This window comes from Thalassophryne amazonica, chromosome 18 (assembly GCF_902500255.1).
Source record: "Thalassophryne amazonica chromosome 18, fThaAma1.1, whole genome shotgun sequence".
Classification (NCBI taxonomy): Eukaryota; Metazoa; Chordata; class Actinopteri; order Batrachoidiformes; family Batrachoididae; genus Thalassophryne; species Thalassophryne amazonica.
This window is the reverse complement of record NC_047120.1, coordinates 42,606,963-42,612,962: the sequence shown is the minus strand read 5'-3', so window position 1 is coordinate 42,612,962 and position 6,000 is coordinate 42,606,963.

The window sequence follows — 6,000 nt, the reverse complement described above, 5'->3', positions numbered from 1 at the left end:
GCTCCAGTTTTGGTAAAAACTGATGCAAATTATTGGTTGAGTTAATAGAGTTTTAAGAAGGAATACTTTGCACCATCTGTCATGCTTAGTTATCATATTATGGGGTAACATATGTCACATGTCAAAGAATCCAATGGACATCAACCTTGTTTGACCTTTACTTTGGAGACCAAGCATTCAACACAGACAAAACTATTCCATTTATTAATCCTTTTAGCTCAACCAATAATTTGCATCACTTTATTACCAAAACTGGCATAACCCCTGTACAAACTGAAATTGACCTTTGCCCTCATTTTTGCTATTTTTACCTGGTAACTCCACAACATTTAGACAAGGATAGTCTAAAACTATACCTTTTTGGAATTGTTATGATCATACAAATAATATGATATAGCTTTCAATATGACTGGAACATTTTAAAATTTTGACCCCTGTGTAATTCTTCATTGACCCCTGTTGGTCATTAGAGGTCAGCTCCAGGATACCTGTACATCTGAAAATGAACATTACTTAATTTAGAATATGTGTGCCAAATGTCATGTTTTAGTCACAAAATGCACAATCAGTTTGCCTCTCTGCTGCACGAAGACAGTTTTATCACAGAGTACCATACTGTTTGTATTTCTTAATGACTGCTGTAAATGAAATATACAATGGCCTGGAAATGTCCATGTCTCTGTCCCCTGACTTGTCTCAAGAAAAATGTGAAAATAATACTTGGAGGGACTGTGTATAAAAACAGCTTTTAGTACTAAATGCTTAATGCAAGATTTTTTGTTAAACCCCTTGAATTAAAACCACAACTCTGCACTACAAGCACATCTTGGTTGTTTTATTTTTACTCTGTGCTGGTGTGCAGAGAGAAAAAAATGACAAAAACGGTGTCCCTGCTGATCTACTTATGGACCTGACTGTATATCTGTTGTCACTCAATGTTCTTTTATTAATTTTTTGTACAGCTAGGATTTATATTTTTGATTTTCTGTGGACACACAGTCTGACTGTCCACTTTTCCTGCTTCTGGCACATTTTAAAAGTGTTGTATTAAGTAGAAAAATACAGTCATGGATTGAAAAGTTGCTTGAATCCATTAGTCAGCTGTGAGTGAACCTTAAAATTGCAGGGTCAAGTGAAACAAAAACCTAAATGCTGCTATTTTTTATTAAACAGGCAGCTTCTGTTACATGTGAAGCCCAGAATATCTTGTGCTGAAATCTGATTAAAGTGTATTACTGCACTCCATTTGAGGTGAAGTACAAAACACTGGACTGACATTTGAAAACAATGTGAATAATTATTTTGACAGCTTCTTGTGGGATTCAGCTTTTTATCTGCTGTGAGCTGATATGAGAGGTATGAGATAGTCACGGAGGAAATTATTAACATTCACTCTTTTCAGGTTTGAATCTCACTGCAACACCATATTATTTATGGTTTGCTGTTCTTCATTACTTTCTGCGTGCAATTACAACATGTGCCATTTATTGTACGGATGGGCAGACATCACTTATGTGAACGGAACTCTGACCAGGACACAGTGTTCACTGGCTAAAACATTTTGTCTGCATAGATTCTTTGTAATCTGAAAAAGAGCAACAAGGAAGAGAAGGGTTTCAAATTACAAAGGTTAATGGGGTGGGTTGACGTCCCGAATTAATGCCCCCTCCAAAAAATATCTCCTATATTCATTTAATATCTAAACCTGCTTACTCCAATTAAGGGTCATTGTGGAGGAGAAGGGTGGAGTTGGGGGGGGGCTGGAGCTTATCCCAACATTCACAGAGCATGAGGCAGGGTACACCCTTGACTGGACGCCAATTTTTCGCAGGGCCACATATAGACAGACAAACACTTTCACACCCACACGCACACCAACAGTCAACAGTTTCCAGTTTCCAGTTCACCTAACCAGCATGTCTTTGGAAGAGGGACGAAGCCACAGCACCCAGAGAGAACTCATATTCATACCTGTAAGAATATTGACAAAGTGAGGAACCTTGGGCTAATTTTTGATCCTATGTTGTCCTTTGACCTCCATATTAGAGATATTACGAGGACTGGTTTCCTCCACCTGCGAAATATAGCAAAGATTCGTCCCATCCTGTCTATGGCTGATGCTGAGACCCTGATTCATGCATTTGTCTCTTCTACATTGGACAACTGTAATGTTCTATTTTCTGGTTTACCGCAGTCCAGCATTAGTGGTCTCCAATTAGTTCAAAATGCTGCTGCCAGACTTAACACAAAGCAGAAGTTTGACCACATTACACCCATTTTGGTGTCTCTTCACTGGCTTCCTGTCCCTGTGAGATCAGATTTTAAGATTCTGCTACTAGCCTATAAAACTGTTCACATCCTGACACCTCTCTACCTAGCTGACCTAATTAAACCCTACATACCAGCCCGGGCTTTGTGTTCTCAGGGTGCAGGACTACTTTGTGTCCCTAGGGTGAATAAAAACTCTGTGGGTCACAGAGCTTTCTCTGATCGTGCCCCTGTTCTGTGGAATGATCTCCCTGCGTCAATAAAACAGTGAGATTCTATAAAGACTTTCAAGTCCAGACTTAAATGCACTTATTTTCCCTTTCGTATGGTTAGTATACTGGCATAGTATGTACTATGCTTTTTACTCTTTTAAATTCATTTTATTAGGAAACGGAGTGGGCCGCGGCCTCAACTTTAACTAAATTATGGGTCTTTTAGTGAAGCTTAGGGTTAGTGGCCGGTGATCACCTTAGTATTTCTTGTTTTTCTTGTTGCTTAACGCTAACAAATTTTACTGTATTTGTTATATTTTGTGAATTATTTTGCCAACTGTGTCGGTAGTATAGGCCAAGCAGAGGGTCACCCCATTCAGTCTGGTCTGTTTGAGGTTTCTTCCTCAAATCATCAGAGGGAATTTTTCCTTACACTGTCACCTGTGTGCTTGCTCTGGGGGTTGGTAAGGTTAGACCTTACTTCTGTGAAGTGCCTTGAGGCAACTTTGTTGTGATTTGTCGCTATATAAATGAAAATAAATTGAAATAAATAAAAATAAATTGAAAATAATATGTTTTCAGACACCCCTAGTAACTGATTACATCTCAAAGTAATCCTACCGAACTCTGAGTGGATCATAACATTTTTTCACCTTTGTACAATGTCTTGTTTGTTTGGCTGCTTCACTCCCATTATAGTGCAGCAGATAAGAGGGTATTTACAGAGGAATCCTTCAAATGGTGATGCAAGCACCAAATTTGGCACAACTACTCCTCAGATATTACTCTTTTGAAAAAGCAGAGTGTCCACTTGAATTTTCAATAGGTGGCCAGGTAGGGGTTCACTTGAAGAATTACACAGGGGTGAGAATTAAAAATGCTCCAATCATATTGAATGGTATTCGATCTCATTTGTCTGATCATAAAGATTTCAAAAAGGTATAATTTGGTCTCTCTGTGACTGAATTCTATGGAGTTATGGGGTAAAAAAAAATAGCAAAAATAGTGAGAAATGTCAATTAAAGTTTGTACAGGGTTCAAAAGTTAAAGTTGACTGGTAAAAAGTGGTGCAAATTATTGGTGGAGCTAATAGGATTAATAAATGGAATGGTTTTGACCGTGTTGAGTGCTTGGTGTGCAAAACAATGTCGACGTCCATGGGATTCTATGACATCCAAAACATGATAACTAAGCATGACAGATTATGCAAACTATTCCTTTTGAAAATGGATTACCAATCTGTACTACTTTGTGGTAGCGGTGCTCTGGCTCCCTCCTTCTTCCAAAGACAAGCAAGTGGAGGTCTCTGGCATAATTTATTAGTCTAGCTGCAGATGGAAAGAAGCTGTTATTTATGTCTTGAGGTTTTGGTCCTGATGGACCGCAGCGTCTTGCCAGAGGGAAGGGTGACAAAAAATTTGTGTCCAAACAGGCATTTCCAGCCATTTTCAAGAAAATAGTTCTATTACATCACATAAAATGTTGGCATCTCTGAGTAATTTGAAGCTAACCTCTGACTAAAACCTCAAGACACAAAAACAGCTTCTTTCAGCTAGACTTATAAATAATGACTGAGACCCCCATTTACCCTGCCCCCCCAACTCCCACAAAGTACAGATGATCATCTCTGCACTGAAAGGTACCGTACATATGTATGCCTTTGCACACCCTCATTACACTATATTTATTTGACAGTGAACATAGTTTTGCCCATTTTTCTATTTGACTCCTTCACTTCTTACAGAAGTATTTTTTCCTTTTTATTTTTATTGTTGTTTATGCACCAATGACACCAGATCAAATTCCTTCTGTGTGAGAAATTACTTGGCAATGAATTCAATTCTGATTCTGATTTTGATCTCCATTCTCAGGTGTTCACAAGATCTGAGTAGCAGGTGAATTTTGTTGGTTCTGGAAGTTATTGCAACGTCTATTGTAGCAATTGACTGTCGCAATTACTTGATCCAATAGATATGCAATAGAATGTACTAATTGTAGCAAGTTCTGATGAAGTGTTCCAAGGCTAGAGAAAGTTGTATTGTGTCAATAATTGGGCAGTAAATTTAAGACTGTAGCTATTAAGTTACAGTATGAAATTGATTCTCCCCCCATTTAAAAAAGTTGCATTTGGAAGAAAAGGCTGTGCATGTTACATGTTCTCCCTGTGTTTGCGGTTCCATCCAAGTGTTCCGGCTCCCTCCTCCTTCCAAAGACAAGCAAGTTAGGTGAATTGAAAACCTTAAATTGACTGTAGGTGTGAATGTGTTTGTCTGTCATATGTGGCCCTGCAATAAAATAGAAAAAGCAGGTATAGAAAATAAATGAATGATGCAAACTATTGCTGATGGTGCATTCATGTGCCTCAGTGAAGAATGGACAACATGGTATTAAAACACTTATTACATATTACAACACCGATATTATCGGCCGATATAAGCCCTTTTCAAAGTATTCACTATCGGCCGAAATTTTGCCGATAGAATGCAGATAATTTCTCATAAACAGAACAGTTACTGAAATAATGTTTGTGTCAGCAATGTAAAATGTCCTTGCACCGTTTGTCCAGTAGATGGAGCTCTGACTCCATTCAACTGAGAGCTGCTTACACCCCTGCTTAAGTGTGTTCATCACCGGCCCATGGCTCACCGTCACACTGCACTGATCGGCTGACAAAGCATACAAGTAAGTTTATAAGGATGTTGTTTGTAATAACTTTGCGATTACATTCACCCCACATTTCTCCCGTTTCAGTTCAACTCAGTTTTATTAACTCAGTTTATGTAATGTGTCAAATGTGCTTCATTGCGTCGGTCACGCTTTTTATGAAGCCCACATTGTGTAGACCTTATTTCTAGCATGAAAAACTTTAGTTTACTGCTAAGAGGTTGAAACATTCAGATTCACTGGTCGTCCGGAAGGGTTCTGGGAATTACTGCCGTTCACCATTAAACCTCTGGGGCCGACGCCGTCGTATACGATGGCTGGGAAAAAGCTTTACTAAATTGTAAATAACTTTTTAATGATATGAGATAGAAACTTTTTTTTTTTGCTGAAAGGTTAACTCCGCGGACTTTCAATCCACCATTGGCCATCTTGGTACTCCTCATAGAAGATGTGTGATGACGTGCGCAATGTGAGTGCCCAATTGGAATTGGTTCTCCGTCACATGGTTTTCCAAAATCCAATCGTAGGGCAGATTTACTTCACGTGATATGGCAAAGATCGTTTTCAGGAGTGATATCTTACTAGTTGGCCCATTGGAATAGCCCCCTAACTGCTTGGAAATTCTTCTCTGTTATAAAGTTAATCAATATGAGGACAGAGCTTCAGCTTTTAGCTCATACCTTTTTTGTTAAGGGTCCAAAAAAGAACTTTTTATTCGTTTAAAAAAATAATAACAATAATATCGGCTGATTTATCGGCTATCGGCAAATCAGCCGATTTATCAATTATTGGCATTTTTTTCATCCAAATATCGTTATCGGCATCGGGCTCAAAAAATCCATATCGGTCGGACTCT